The sequence below is a fragment of the Leuciscus leuciscus genome (genome assembly GCF_965113295.1).
Source record: "Leuciscus leuciscus genome assembly, chromosome: 16".
Lineage (NCBI taxonomy): Eukaryota > Metazoa > Chordata > Actinopteri > Cypriniformes > Leuciscidae > Leuciscus > Leuciscus leuciscus.
In genome coordinates this window covers 26,496,945-26,512,887 of record NC_138740.1, presented here as the reverse complement: position 1 = coordinate 26,512,887, position 15,943 = coordinate 26,496,945, and the positions used below count along the sequence as shown (strand labels likewise).

The 15,943-nt window shown below is 37.6% G+C and overlaps 1 protein-coding gene and 1 long non-coding RNA gene across 2 annotated transcripts in view; both read left to right on the top strand.

Moving 5' to 3' along the window:
* Positions 1-15,943, top strand: part of bcr (BCR activator of RhoGEF and GTPase) — a 69,215-nt gene that overhangs the window by 2,261 nt on the left and 51,011 nt on the right. The gene's annotated exons all lie outside the window — the stretch shown is intronic.
* Positions 4-15,884, top strand: LOC309477769. The gene is made up of 3 exons (XR_014198696.1): positions 4-6,152; positions 6,823-11,666; positions 12,426-15,884. It is a non-coding gene; the product is annotated as an uncharacterized lncRNA (long non-coding RNA).

Here is a 15,943-nt window from a genome sequence, read left to right as displayed (position 1 = left end):
TTATTACTTTTACATGTTGTTGTTCTTCTTCTCTTTCCCCCACAGGTGAAGTGGTTCCTAACAAATATCGAATGTAACAAAAATGAATGGTTTTAGATTAGCAAAATTGGTTGTAACTGTAAGACTGTAAACGAGAGATAACATCAATGATGACATCATTGTTAATCTGATACACTGGGTAGCAATTTGTAGCATGGCTGAATAATAGCAACTCAATGCTTTTGGCCAGACACACTCTTCTTGGAGTGGGCATCTTGTGTTTTTCTGCATTCTTGACTCAGTGTTTCTGTTTTATATCCCTTTATATTTTGCTTGCTCTTCCATTAAATCCCTCATCTGTCAGTTTCTGCACTTCCCTTCCCAAGCTATTGTCTACTTTTGTTTCACGCTCTGCCTGTATTGGTCAGACACTGTGACGGCCACTTGCTGCGGTTAGTTAATCTGGCCTGATGAATCTCATATATAAAGAGGTAATTAACTAAACAAGCTAATTTATGATCATGAGGTCAGAATTTGCGTGTCAGAGTTTGTTTCTTTATAGGACATGAGCTAAGTAGCTTTCACTCATGTCACATGCTGCTGTGGAAATCTCCCAATCAGGACAAAGACCTATGTGATGAATAAAAATGGTCATACGTAAATACCTTGCTTTCATTTTTATGCTACTGTATGTTAATGCAGTGATTTAACAGACTTTGGTGTTTGTAAGGAAAAATAGTTAGAAATCATTTGATTTCTGTGAGTTTCAATGGAGAGTGAAGTCAGTGGCGCTCACGTGATAGCCTACATCTCCTTTGAAATTCTGTAGTCGAGTGTTGGCAAAAGAAGGAAAAGTGAGCAATTTCACTGTTCTGTGTGATTTGTGTCTGCCCACATAAAGCAATATGATTGAAAAAATGTGTCAGAAATTGTTTCTGTTGTAAGAGAGTTTGACTCATGCTATATAGCTGGCTAAGATAGATTAGGTTTGGTTGAATTTACAAAAATGCTTGACCTAGTCTAGAAAGCATCAATAAGAATGTGTTAAAAAGTAAATTTTCAGCTCATTGCAGATTTTTTTTGTAAAGAAAAAAATATTTTATTGAACAAAAAGTGTTCAAAAGATATGGAAAAGTTCAAAAGAACAGCATTTATTTGAAAAAAAAATGTTTTGTAATATGCAGAATAAAAGTATTTCTTTTAAAAAAAAATCGTACTGACCCCAAACTTTTGAACGGTAGTGTAATTTTACGCATTATTTCATAAACACAAATTTGCTGTGAAAATGATAGCATACAATATAAAACATTAGTGATTGGTTCTTTAGTTTTCGGAACAATTTTTGCCATTTTTACAATTGGCAAAAATTGTGCTGAAAACTAAAGAACCAATCACAAATTTTTTGTATTTGACTAAATTGCATCTCAGAAAACCACATTTTTGAAGGCGTAAAAATGTATGCACAAAATTAATACAGTATTTTTAGTAGCAGCAACACAGTGACATTTTTGTCAACTATCCTGAAGTTGTATCACACTGGCCCCAGACTAGCAGGCAGTTTTTATTGTTAAGTCCCGCAGAAGTAGGAACTCTTACTACTGACTAGCAGTACAGTATAGTGTTACCTAACAAGCAGGTGTCTGGAAGATTCAGCCAGAGACAAGGATATCCATGAGCGTGACTCACCTGGCTGTTATTTACAATGTTAGACTGTCTTCATAAGCGTTAGAAACTTTGATCTGCAATGTTTTGCTTGTGTTATCCAGTATCTTTTAACCTGTTTCTCACCAAGAAGCAGAATAACATCAGCTATCAGAATTACTACAGGGGAGGCGCTGTCATGTGTCACATTTGGCTTGAAATCCAAAGGCTTTGAGCTGATGAGGTGAATTGCACTTTGGTGTGAAGCAGACAGACCCGGAGGGCGTTGGCACGACCCGTCTATTCAAATGCCAGGAAGATTCTCTTTGTGCAAAAGTGAGATAACAGAGTGCGGATGAAGATGGATAGACACCAGCTGAGCACAGTCCAGTATGCTCCAGGTTCTTTTGTCCTCATACTGACTTGAAAATCGATGTGAATAACTTTGAAAGCCACCTCACATATATTAAACAGGTGGCAAGCATGGCTTAGTGTTACCAGAGAGCGTTGTAGAGTAAAAAGTAAAAAGCTGTAGATCTTTAACCTGATGAAATGGCAAATGCTTCCCTACTTTAATATGCAATCAGTTATCTTCAGATCAATTTACATTTCGGCTTGAGATGATTTGCAGTTTCGTTCCTCTTAAACAGTGAATCAAGGTCAAATCAATCAATACAGCGGCCATTCATCTAATGAAGAAAGCCCTCGCAGGCCTCACAGGTTACCATTAGCATGACAGTATGCAACTTATCTTGCCAAGAAAGAGATGCTATCTTAAATGATCCTGTCTGACTTTTTATTTAGTTTGACTTGCTGCTTAGAAATGTGATATTTTTAAAGGACACTGTCAAGGAGAGGAATGAAATCCAGTGGCCCAATACCTTTGTGCTGTAAGAGAAAAGGGAGACAGGAGGACATAGTATGGTGTGCTGAACTGAACTGCTGTCTCTCGCCTCAGTGGAGATGTGGGGGATGCTGAGACTCAGATGGGAGAGGCTCTCATTGCATAATGGTGTGAACAGTCCAACTTACGCATGTGTGCGTATGCACGTGTGATCTTATGTTTGCACGCATTTTTTAGATCTTCGAGCCTTTACAATAAAAGAACATCCCTGAAGTAGATACTTCTTATAGGCACCCACCCAGCCTAACCCTGTCATCCTTTTACTTTTGCAATTCAGAAGTATTTTAATAAAAAGCATTATTTCAGCACACAGAATCATCTGGGGTTTATGCATCTCTTGTTTCCTTTTCTTCCCCAGGGGACTGTTCCCACAGTCAATGTCCCCCTTGTAAACAAGAATTGTAATTGTTTCCCGATGGTCCTCTGGCGTTTTGAAGCAGGCATTCAGGAAGAAATGTCTTTCTGTGGTTTACAGATCAGTAGCAGCAGTGTCCTTTGGGGTGAAGAGCGAGTGAGTCACGGAGAGAACAAGAGGCAGGGGATGACTGAAAACAGAAAGTTCTCCGACAAATACCCAAGAAAACATCAGTCATTCAGGACGAGGCTTAAGACAGCTGCTGTGCTCTGTGTTGAATATGGTTGCATAAGTCATGAATGCAATTACAGTGAAGTTGGCATTTCAGGTAGTTGGAATTAACGGACTGACGGACGGTTGTGTGGAAACTCTTTTAGTGCACAGGGGAAAATTGTGACTTGAATATGAACACACAGGCACAGCATTTTAAATGTGTGGGAGCCGGAGGATATGCTAATAAAAAGAAAATGTACAATTTATTGTGAGTAGATATGTTGGGATATGAGTCATTGTTTCAGAAATTTTTTATTTACTAAACTTGATTTTCACTATTTGATTTTGATTGACTAAAATAAACTAGTTCATTAAAATCATTAGTTTAGAATCAGACTACATTCCTGCCTGCATTTAAAAATGGCATATTCTCTGAGTAGGTATTTCTTTGAATAAATGTGCTACATTTTACCTTTGTCATGTGACCTGTCAGCATCAGTTGTGTTGCTTCACTCCCATTCACAACTCTTCATCCGTTGCCTCATGGGATAGTAAAGTGATGCAGACTTCAGAAACTTGCCGAGAGTAGTAGGCTAGGTCATTTCTGGTACATTTTACCTATGCTGTTTTATGAATACTGTGAATGCGGACATAATACTTTTTCACCTACTATATAGTAGGGAAACATATTTGGATCAGCCATTGTTCTGTAAATGAACAGGGTCATAACGTAAGTCATTTGTTCAGGAATCAGACTACATTAATAGGACTGCATGGTTTTGATAAGCTAAAAGTGGCCTGTTCTGCTCTTCTGCTACCTCTTCATAGAAAATATTTCCTATATTATACAAGATTTGTCATGAGGTTCCATGAAAGTGTTACCTGTGTCATATTTGAATGCCTTTTAAAAGGGTGAGGTTGAGAGAGAGATGTGGACAGGAATGGAGGTGTAGGTTCAGCTCAATGCTCGCATTGTCCAGCAGCACCACGTTGAGGTCAGGCTTTCCAGTCGCTTATTTTTAGACGGACACTCCAGATCCACAGAAGTGTGATTTCTGGTGGCAAGTAAAAATTAAGAACAGAACGCATACTGAGTATGTGGAAACGATGACTGGTCTTCACTCTGAAAACAGGTTTTTTGTTTGGTCTTTATTTCAGGCGAATTTGGCAACTCCGAATATTTGGCTAATCCACGTGTCTCTGCTGGTAAATTTTGTAATCTTTGCCAGATTTTGTGAATCCACAGTATTACAGAAAATAAGATTTCTACTCTAAAGATGGCTGTTTGTTGTGTTTTCTAAATAGAAACTGTCAAAGAATGGCAAAGTATTAGTAGGGGATATATGTGTGAAAAAAAGAAGTTTTGTGAGAAAAAATATCACATATGTAGGACATGCGGAGGCAAATGGATTAACGCCAGTACAGCAAGGCTCTGCCTCCCAGTGTGCTATAGGAAAGAGAGAGTGAGAGCTTGTTGTCTGAGGACTTTCTGCCAAATAGCAGCAAAGACAAAATTTTCACAACCCTCTTTTAGCTCCCTTCCCTCCTGGTGAGGAATGAATTGGGGAAAGAGAAGGGGGGCACTTTACTCAGCTAGTGATTGGTGGTGTTAACACTCTAAAGCCCCTTTCACACACTCTGTAAAAAATAATCCTGTAAAAAAACGGTAAACTACTGGCACCTGTGGTTGCCAGCATCATACCGTAAAAATATGGTGTGTTACTGTTTTTGAAATTAACAGCTAAATACCGTTTTGAATCCCGAAAAATCCCACAAAGACATGTGACATCAGCTGTTTATGTATGGCTGGTGTTGAAGTTGTAGATCAGGGCATAACAGGCGATGTGAGAGGTGTAGGCAGTTGGCCAAGTTGATGCGCTAGGCCAGGCACAGATGGCTAAACCCCTGCAGAGTGTTTCCTGGTACAGGGCACTGCTCTGGCTGGCATGAGCTCTGTACAGGCCTGGGAACGTGGAGTAGACAGTGACCCCACCCTCTAAGGAAGAGCTACCCAACATCACCCCATTACCCTTGCACACTCCACCCAGACCTCAGCTTCGTCACCCTTTTCCAGAGCATGCGCAAGTACGCGTGTGGGGTTTGAGCGTGTGCCTGTGTCGCTGCATGTGCCAAGGGCTCGAACACAGGAGTTTTTGTCACCGCACAGATGCAGCCATTCCAACGGACAGCACATGGAGAGAAAAAAAAATCCAAGGAAAAGCTGAGGCCCACCGTGCACAGATTTACTGCCTATGTAAACTACGGCTGTTCTGTTTTCTGGCCTTTTTTGACAGCGGGGCCATTGTGGCAATCACAGTTTACATCCAAGATATGCGAGTCAGACAAGAGAAGGGTATTTAGATTAGCATAGGCGTTGACTTCTGACACGCTAAAGATTACGACGCAATGTTGTCATACAAACATAGCACATAATCTCAAATCCTGTTTAAATCACATTGAGGAACAGTCATCTTAATCTGTGCTTTATTGATGTTGAATGCCTCATCTCTTTCATAAGACACCAAATGGCCTTAACAAAAACAAGCAAATCCTTCTTGGCTAATTTAAAGTCAATTTATGAAAATGGGCTTGTTTGCATGGTCAGTGCCTTTTGTTCTTGGCCTTCCTGAAAGTGCATTTTGTGCAAGACATAAATCAGCCCTAATCCCACCTCTGCTGATAAAACTAAGACATTCCAGATTGTTCTTTCTTGTGGTTTAATGAAGCATTCGTTTATTTCAGCCAGAACTGCTCCCTCATGTAGTCTGGGCAGCTGCTTTGAATCTAGACTGCTTGCAGCCAATTATTACACTTGCACCTTTGTGATGTGCCTGTGGGTTTTCAACCAAACAAGGGGGAAAACCAGGAAGAGATCAAAGCGTTGGCCCCCAAGAACGCTGGGGGTCCCCTCATAACTGAATTATTTTAAAGAGCAAAGGGGGAACCCACGCCAAAGGTTGCTTTTGTCAAGCAATCCCTGCAAAAAAATGCAGGCTTTATGTGTTGTTCATGTTTTTTAGTTTTTTTTTGGTTTCTCTCTTATTTCCTTCCTCCCTTAAAGTAAGGTATTAAAAGGGATAGTTGACCAGAAAATGTAAAAGCTGTTAGCATTTACTCACCCATGTGTCGTTTCCAAACCTGTATGATTTTTTTCTTCTGCGACTTTTATATGCGACGTTATATGGACAAAACAGCTAAATATATTTCTTATTTTTTTGTGTTGAACTATTGCTTTAATATCTGATTATATTTAGTCATTACATGCCGCATGATAACTGTAGCTTTAACATCCTATATCATTTGTACCAGCAGTGTTATTAGTTTTTATACTATTGTAGGCTTTATCAAAATATTATTAATATTCTTTTATTTTTCTGTTTTCATTTTATTTTTAGATTTTTTTTTTGTCGTAATTTTGTTGTGCTTTTCATTTTTAGTAATTTTTGCTTTTTGCTTTTTTTTTTTTTTTTTAAATAGTTGTTTTAATTTGTTTTTATTTTAGTTTTAGTTGTATTTCAGTGAGTAATTTTAGAATTTAAACTTATTTTAGTTTAAAAATACTACGGCAACATTTAGAAATTTGTTTAGTTTGTTTTTAATCTAATATTTATATTTTATTTTATTTCAGCTTTTTCAATTCACGAAATTTTGTCTTTTAATAGTTTGTTTTAGCTTTAGTTTTAATCAGTTTAAACTGATTCATACATGTGCAAACAACTCTTTGTTTAAGAGGCACTACAGTGTTCTATTAGCCTGTCTGATTTTAATAGGATCTGTCACCTTCGTCAGCCACACGTGCCCTCCTCCATGCTCAGAATCAAGATTTTCTATTTTCTCTGGGCTTCATGATACTCTCTCTTCCATTCCCCAGCTGTCAAACTCAACCGTCAGACTATTCAAGAGACAAAAAAAAAAAAAAAAAAAACTAACAACAGTGTGGTATGTACTCTAAGCAAGAAATGGATTGTGTATCATGACAGATCAAAACACCGGTCCATTGAGGCTTAGGCCTATGTCAGAAACAATCAATCTGGTTCCCATCACCACACGACTGTAAAGGATTAGGTCAGTGATGTGGCAAAGCGTCGTATGACTATAGCACCCTTAATAGGGCTAAAAGTGGCTTTTAGAGGAAAGGGTTAATACTCAGGCTATGCCAGAGTAAAGGCATGGTTTATGCAAATAATGTTTGATATTTAGCTTGGTCTTCGTGCCATTAATATGGCAAGTCTCTAAAGTCACTGAATACTACTAACTGCAGCCAGTGACAATTAATTCAACTGTACAATTATTGCAATCCTTTAAATTTAGACAGTGATCGTGAAATTTGTTTCTCTTAAAGTTGTAATTGTAGTTAGCTGCGGTTATTGGTATGTGATTGAATGGTGGATTGGCTTTAATAGACTGGAGGGAGGACGTGTGTTCATAGGAGAGAGGCTGAACTGGGTTTGGCAGGACAGTAGGGAATGTATTTGTATCTGTTCTCATTTTCTCTCAGTACAGTGATATGAGAATACTGTACAGTGGCTTCAGGATTAATCTCTGTCTCTCTTATACAGCCTCCAGTTTATATAGCAAAATCAGCTTTTTTTCACATTTGCCCAATGACTAATGCATTTGAGTGATACTAGTTACAAACTAATGCATACAAAATATACTCAATATACATATATGGACCATATTGACCATTGTCTGATGACTTTAGCGATCTCTATCGGATATATTGGCCAATATTGGATATAATTTAATTGTGCATGCTCATTTACGGCTATTTTTATTCAGCATTTTTATTAACTTTATAAACTCAATGAAAGTTATTCTTTAAAATCACTAATAGTTTTAAAAGCTGTGTTAAATTATTAATCTTTAGAAGATCACAAGATGAATAGGCCTATCTGTCTGCATACTTTGAAAAATAATGTGATGGTTTAATACCCTTTTAAATGGGTTTAAAATGGTTAAATATTTTTTTAATGGTTTAATTTAAATGATTTAAAACAATTTGTATTTTTATTTGTATTTTTACATAAAACCATATACAATTTTATTATTAGCCATTTGTTGACTAGAAATCTTTTGCAATTATTGGACAAAATAGCATCCATCCTAATGTTATCAGCAACAAGTAATCAAAATAAAACCTATTTATTTTTTAAATTCATTTTAATGTCATTGACATTATATTTTATATGTCCCTGTTCAATTTTGTTATTCTAAAGATAAATGTCTGTTTTCATCACAATGCAAAAGTGTATCTTTCTTTAGCGAATATCTGAAATTACTTTTCTTTTCTGATGACGTCACTAAGTTTGCGAGGGTGGATAAATATATTAATGAATATCATGACCTACTTTTTACAGATAAAACCAAATTATAAATTATTTTTGCACGTTCTTTTTCACTCTGAACTACTTCACATGACGAAAATTAAATGTCGCAGATGCTGTTTCATGTTGTTTCAACTATGCATTAGTCCCTTAGGCATTCTCGTCCCATTTTCGTTTTCTGTCTCTCTCTTTTTTCCTCAATGTCTTAGCTTTTTCTCATTTTTCATCCCTTCTGGCTCTTTGTAGTAGGATTTATATTAGTGATGCTCATCAGGGAGAGTTTTCAGAATAAACTGCTGTTGGGTCAGAGGGGAATTTTGGTTATAATAATAACACATTATCAGATTAATGAGCGAGACTGATGTTTAGTGGCCAGCTGCAATCATATCTAGCAGTCCTGGCCCGCTTGTTCCTCGCTGCCTCCACCCTCCTTTTGAAGGCAGGTGGGCCGGTTTTGATTTAAGGCTCAGAGGACGGGCGGAGTGCCACAGTGCAGCTGGCTACAACTCTGAGCCGCGATGTCTCCTTGACTTCGTCAGCCAGAATACAAATCAGCAAAGAACACAGCTGAGGAACACAAGCGTTTGAGAGAAGAGGACTGAATATTTAGGGGAAAAAGAGGCGTTTGAGTACCGGATGTCTTAAACTCTGGGCTTGTATTGAGTTGGAGGAAGCTGTGGTGTCTCATCCATCTGTGCTTGTATGTGTCTGTCCTCTTGTTCTCCAGGCGGTAGTGGATCAGGGTTTGGCCAGCTCTTGGTCTCTCCCCCTGCGATCTCCAAGGGAAAATGTGCTTTGGATTTTAATGCTTTGGCTCCAGTGCAGTTTAGATATCCAATAAAACTCAAGCTGAGTTTTGGCCCTGCTATTTAACCTTTTTTTCTTTTTTCTTTACTCTTTCCTTTTCTATTTTCTATTATTTTATTTATTTATTTATTTATTGGGATGCAATGTACAATAAATTTACAGTGTTTTGGATATTTTATTGTTCATGGTTATCAGCCATATCATGATGACGCTAATTGTTGGCTTATCGTTATCAGTCAGAAGTTTTAATAATGTTGCTTCTCTTCTCTTCTCTTCTCTTCTCTTCTCTTCTCTTCTCTTCTCTTCTCTTCTCTTCTCTTCTCTTCTCTTCTCTTCTCTTCTCTTCTCTTCTCTTCTCTTCTCTTCTCTTCTCTTCTCTTCTCTTCTCTTCTCTTCTCTTCTACTGCATTAAGGCCACATATTAGCCCAAATATTATGGCCACAACCAGACACAGCAGCTGTTACACAGTTAAGTTCCATAGAAAATAGATTATTGCTCACCCTTACGAACAAAGCCTCATGACAGCGCTGACCACGCCACAGTGTCCCTCTGAACAAACACACTCTGGCCTAAATGGCAAAGTTTATCTTCAGTTCTGTTGTCTTTCACTTACACTCTACTATCCTACTTCATAATGTCTTTTCCCAAGGGGAAAGGCATGTGCAGGTGACTATTATTGATGCTGGGACTCTTTTCCTGCCCCACCAACGACTGCTATGAGGGAGTTTTCATGTTTTTATGTTTTTTAAGTTTTTTGTACCAAAGACCCCTAAATATAATGATCCACTTTCTAAAATATAAAGGCAGCTTTATAATTTTATGTATAATAATACATTTGTAATGTTTGTGTGTGCGAAATCAAATGTATTGAAACCATCAAGACATTTGTTATTCATATTATAATAACAAATATTAAATCATATAAATATTTGTTTTATAAATAATAAATTCTCAATTTTCTGTGAACACTCTTGGAGCCTCTTGGCCAATATTATCTATAGTTATTATCTATAGTTATTAAACCTTTGTTTGATTGACTGGTTTCAGTGTTCTACGTTTCCTGGCTGATGTGTAAATAGTGACACTGTGACAGGAGTGGTGTACCTAGAGGGAAAGTGTATATGCTGTGTCCTCAGACTACACAACGGTTTGATGTTACGGTGTTGTACGAGGTGTAGCGTATCATTGAGGAGGCAGACCTTGTATCACTTTCTGTACACAAATATTCAGGGCTCTACATTAAAGCTCTTTAGGTGGAGGTGAAATAAATGTTTTTACACTGGACTCCCTTGAATGAAATTAAGGGTTTAAACAGACAGCCTTGCAATTCATTTAATGTAAAGCATTGATATGAATGCAGCTAAATGGATATTAAATGCATTATAAATGCTCTGCTTTGTCTGGTTATGTTTTTGTGTCCTTAGTTCAACTCTAGTCAGTGTCATCAGTTTTTGACTCCGCTTCCTTCTTCAATACAAAATACCAGACCCCCAGACACCTCTGCTAAAATGCTGTGCATTCCTCCTGGCTGCCACCTTGCAGTCTTGTTATCCGATAGGAAAGATCTCCCTTAGCGAGGCGTGAAATATTCTTGCTGATATGGAAAAAGAGAAGGAGTGAGCGAGGGAGGGTGAAATGGTGGAGGGGAATGGCGTTCAAGGTGACCTTGCGTGTAGACACAGAACAAGAGATGACGTTTGATGTTGTTGCTGTATCCAGGAAGCTCAACCCATTGAAAACGGCACCAACAGTCATAGAGAGACACAGAACTCTACACTAAAATTACAAATTTTAGTCTTGTGGCAGTAAGGACGACAACAAAAACTTTCAGTAAAGTAACGTGATTACACGCAATGAATTGAATTACGCTCCGAGGTAAAATGGCTTCAGCTGAGAGTACAATGAACATAATCGAATACAATCCGATGCGGCTTAAATTCAGAGCACCTTGAACAGCAGCCAGCACCGTAGAAATATAATAAGCTGATATTGGGTCGGGGGAAGGGCCAGTTACTTGGTTTTGCTGTGTATGGTTTTTGTCTCTCCAACCTTGAATAGCCTCTCCAGATGTTGACAATGGGTAAAATCAAAATGGCTTCTCTTTGGGATCTTTCAGTGGTCACCCAAAAGTCACCCCCCCAAAAGTGTATTGAGGTAGGAAATACTTAATTTTCTTGACGCCCCCAGGTTGAGACAAAGCGGCTGTGTGGTGTCCTCTCAGATAGCTTTGGCCTGGCTTTGAACCTTCACTTCCTCATCTGTTTGTTTCCTCCCTGTTGACACTCATTAGCATTTCCCTTCAGGGCTGTTCCAGCCTACTGGCCGACTGTCAGTCAAGTCACTCACCTTTTACTGTGACCTTCTGTGTGTGTATTTGCATGGTTTCCTCTGAAGCAATGACATTCTCATTGGAAATAAGGGATTCAATGGATGGGAAAGGCTTTATTTTATGTAGTAGTAAGTAACAGATCCGCACACCGAATAAGCTCCCATTCAAAAAATTGAAAAAATTGAAACATACATTGATATTTACATTGATATTTACATATTTATACATTGTGTCCAAGAAACATAGAGAATCAAAAAACATTATTCAAAAAAACATATTAAGGTAAAAGTCAGATGGGGATTCGGACAATTTTCAAACTTGATCAGACAAGTAAAAAAGCATCTGTTATAAACTCAGCATTTCATTATTTATATACAGAGGAACAAGCTATTCAAAGAGACTATACCTATAAATATATACCTATAGTCTCTTTGAATAGCTTGTTCCTCTGTATATAAATAATGAAATGCTGAGTTTATAACAGATGCTAGATGCTTTTTTACTTGTCTGATCAAGTTTGAAAATTGTCCGAATCCCCATCTGACTTTTACCTTAATATGGTTTTTTGAATAATGTTTTTTGATTCTCTATGACACAATGTATAAATATGTAAATATCAATGTATGTCGATGGATGTATCCAATCTGTGTGATGGTGTGGTCACGTGATACAGACTTTAAAAGTTAACTGTTTTGTACACTTCCTGTTAGTCTGAGGAAGGGCCATGTGAGGCCCGAAACGTCACTTATAAATTTTTTGAATGGGAGCTTATTCGGTGTGCGGATCTGTTACTTACTACTACATGGATTATACTTGTGATCCAGCACCCGTAATGAAAATAAGATGTGCGTGATTTACTCCTGTGAAAGGCTTTATTTTACCCACACAAAATAAAACATTCCACTGATATTTTGCATTCTTAATTGAGTCTTTATTGCAGTATCTTTCCCTTCAGAAGTGATTTTATTCAGTTTAGATATTTCAGTAATGGAGCTCGGAGCTTACCGGTTAACTGTTGACATCACAAGTTCGAATCTGGTGTCATTTCCTGATCCAGTGCCACCCTAGACTATAAAAAGAAGTCTAGATGAATAATTTTATTGGCACAGGGCTAAAATGTTGGGTTGTGGTTATATAGTGTGTGATGTCTGTATTCTTCCTAAGCACAATGCCTGAATGGGAGACCTATTTTACATTTGTCTCTCCATTCTACCCTGATCACACACCAGCATCACAAATCTTTGGGTTTTATGTGTGCTTTGGCTCCAGATTGGAGCAATTACCAGGACGTGGCCCCCCATCTCTCACACACACTGCTACACACACTCCACCACTTACCGTGTGCCAATGTGGCCACCCAGAGCTATTTAAACTTCCTAATTATAAGGCAGATTACTGACCCAAGAGAGCTCTAATTATTGGTGCTAATTTTGGGTCATCAGACACCATTTTGACGTGATTGTGGTAACTGTGTTATACGTTAGAATGATGCATGGCACATTGTGGCTCCACAGTAAAAGAAATAGTGCCTTGCTGTCTATTGGCTACGTTAGGCAGCATACTAACTGAAATGGTGTTATAAGTGTTTTGAAATGCTTAACTTGGGCAATAACACATGTGAAACACACAATATTCCCATAGAGTTTGCTGTTAGCATGTGGCCAAACTAGCAACATGATGTTGGTTTTTTAAATAGTCTGTTTCTAATTAGATTTAATTGCTTTTATTGATGCTTTTTGGTATTGAATGAATTACATCCATCCATTATCTTGGATTAATTGTTTGCCAGAGCATTCTGAGATTATCTTCTCTCTCTTTGGCCTTTTTTGAGCAAGTTTTTTGATTAAGGTCGTGTTGAATTTTTTCACTGCCCTGACACGAGTCATTATGTCATGTTCCACTCGACCCGGATTTTTAATGGGCAAAAACGAATTATTGTGTTTGATAAATTGCCATGCTTGGCACACTGTTGAACATTTGTAGATACTGATTTGTTGGAGTGCTAATATTACTGTATTTGTGTGCTCCTGACTGAGTTTTTTTTCCTGAGAGCCAAGTTATATATTAGTCTGCGTTGCAGTTTGGTTAGGAACTGTATAAGCCATGCACATCAGAACTCTCACACAGACATGTGTAACTTGAATAAAACGCTAGATTAAAATCACAAAGACGACACATCCTCAGTTGGGACTAGATACCTTCAGACATGCTACGCTTTCCATGAGCTCAGCAAGTTTTAAATAGCTCTTCCAGTCTTTTCAAAAGGATAATACATTTAAGATGGCTTATGAAAATAACTTGCGGAACTTTCATGGCTAATGCACTTTATTTGTACTTAGTGGTGCAGTTATATTACAAGCTCAGATGCCCTAAAACCGTGATTCGTGCTTGAACATTTAACCACCATTATCATTTCAGGAATTATTTTTATTTTCAGGGTGACATTTTAAAAGTTTCTTTACAGAGTTAGTGCTAATATCGAAACACAGTCCTAGCTTTTTGTGTAGTTTATTGAATTGATATTGACATGGAGGTTTTTATATCCATAGCCAGACGCCTGAGCTGTCGATAGTCCATTATCTGAATTTTTAATGCATGCAGATTTCTGTTCTTGTCTTTAGTTGCTGTATGAGCTTCAAATGACTCAGTTTTGTACTTGAGATTACAAAAGTAAAGAGGATAATGACAAATGTGACATGAATAGCTATCAGTTTTTACATTTTGGTCACATTTACAATTTTTATCCATACTTGTGGCCATTTAGTGAATATGTAAACTACTGTTCAAATAATATGTGTTTTTTTTAAAAGAAATTAATACTTTTAACAGAAATTATGCATTATATTGATCAAAAGTGGCAGTAAATACATTTATAATACAAAATATATTTATTTCAAATAAATGCTGTTCTTTGAGGCCTTCTATTCATCAAAGAATCCTGAAAAAAAAAACTAATTCCTGAAAAAAAATTGTGACTTATTATTAATAAGACATGTTTCTTGTTCTTATTATTAAATCTTATTATTAAATCAGCATATTATAACGATTTCTGAAGGATTATGTGACTGAAGACTGGAGTAGTGGCTGCTGAAAATTCAGCTTTGCCATCACAGTAATAAATAAAAAATGTAAATTATAATAATATTTCACAATTTTACGGTTTTTAAAATATGCACAGCCTTGGTGATTATAAGAGACTTCTTTCAAAGACATGAAAAAATCTCACTGACCCCAAACTTTGTAACTTTTGTTAGTGTATGTGTGTGTAAGCGGCAAAAAAAAATTCTAAAATGTCATTGCTATGAGCTATAAAGAGGGAAAGACGAAGATGTAGACAAGGATGACGAGGATTGTAGACACAGACACCCGCTCTGCAGGGGTCAGACTGCTGGAGCCTTTCCTGTCTCTCTCTCTCTCTGTCTCTCTGGGGCTGAGAAAAGTAATAAGCTTCAGGAGAGGCACGGTGCCCTAAGGAATGAGAGAGCTACATACAGCCTGTCAGAACATACAGGATTTATGATGGTTATTAAAGAATTCAATTATAAACCTATTGGTGGTGTGAGTGTTTGTGATGCCACCATAGTGTAGTGTGTGTTTGTAGGTGTGCTTTATGGCACATGAGAGGGTGTGTAGTACATGTTGAATGAGAATTTGTGTTAGTGTGTTGATGCCATATGACAGCTCTCTACTCACCTTGATAAACTGTTCTATTGGAGGTGACCAATCACAGCACTCGTACAGCTGATATTGTGTCACACGGTCCTCTCAGGACTCCATTCTACCCAAAATTGTCATTCTGGGTGATTTAAAGGTAAAGTGTGTCCTTTTTGTGCTACTATAGTAACGTCATCTAACGGAATTGCGACATTAGACATTATTTGTTTTCCAACAGGTTTCCTGAACATTCCTCCTATCTCACATTGGTCAGAGAGATAGATAGTCCCGTCCCAAATTGGTCAATTGACCCTTCGCGGGGAGTTTGATTGACAGGCGATCTGACCAATCATAATCCGCCGAATCCGCCATTTTTGTCTGACAAAGCAGTCAGGAGAGTTAGTAGATTAACGTGGGAAGATTTGAACTTGAAAAACGGAGTGTACTGACGTCTTTCCGTGGTTAAAACAATGTTCATTCATGTTTATTTGATGCTATAAATTAACTAGAAGGAAGACATGATCGGTTCACGAGAAGCTTTAACTGAGGCACCACAGCGATCTATCACTACACACAACGAGCCACAAATCTGTATTTATTGTTTCAATTTCTTAAAAAAATTACCAAATTTGAAAGTTGAGACTTTGTTTCATATCAAAAGTAACCCAAAAGTAACCTGGGGCCTCATGTACAAAGACTTGCGTTAAATTCATACTAAAACATTGCGTACGGA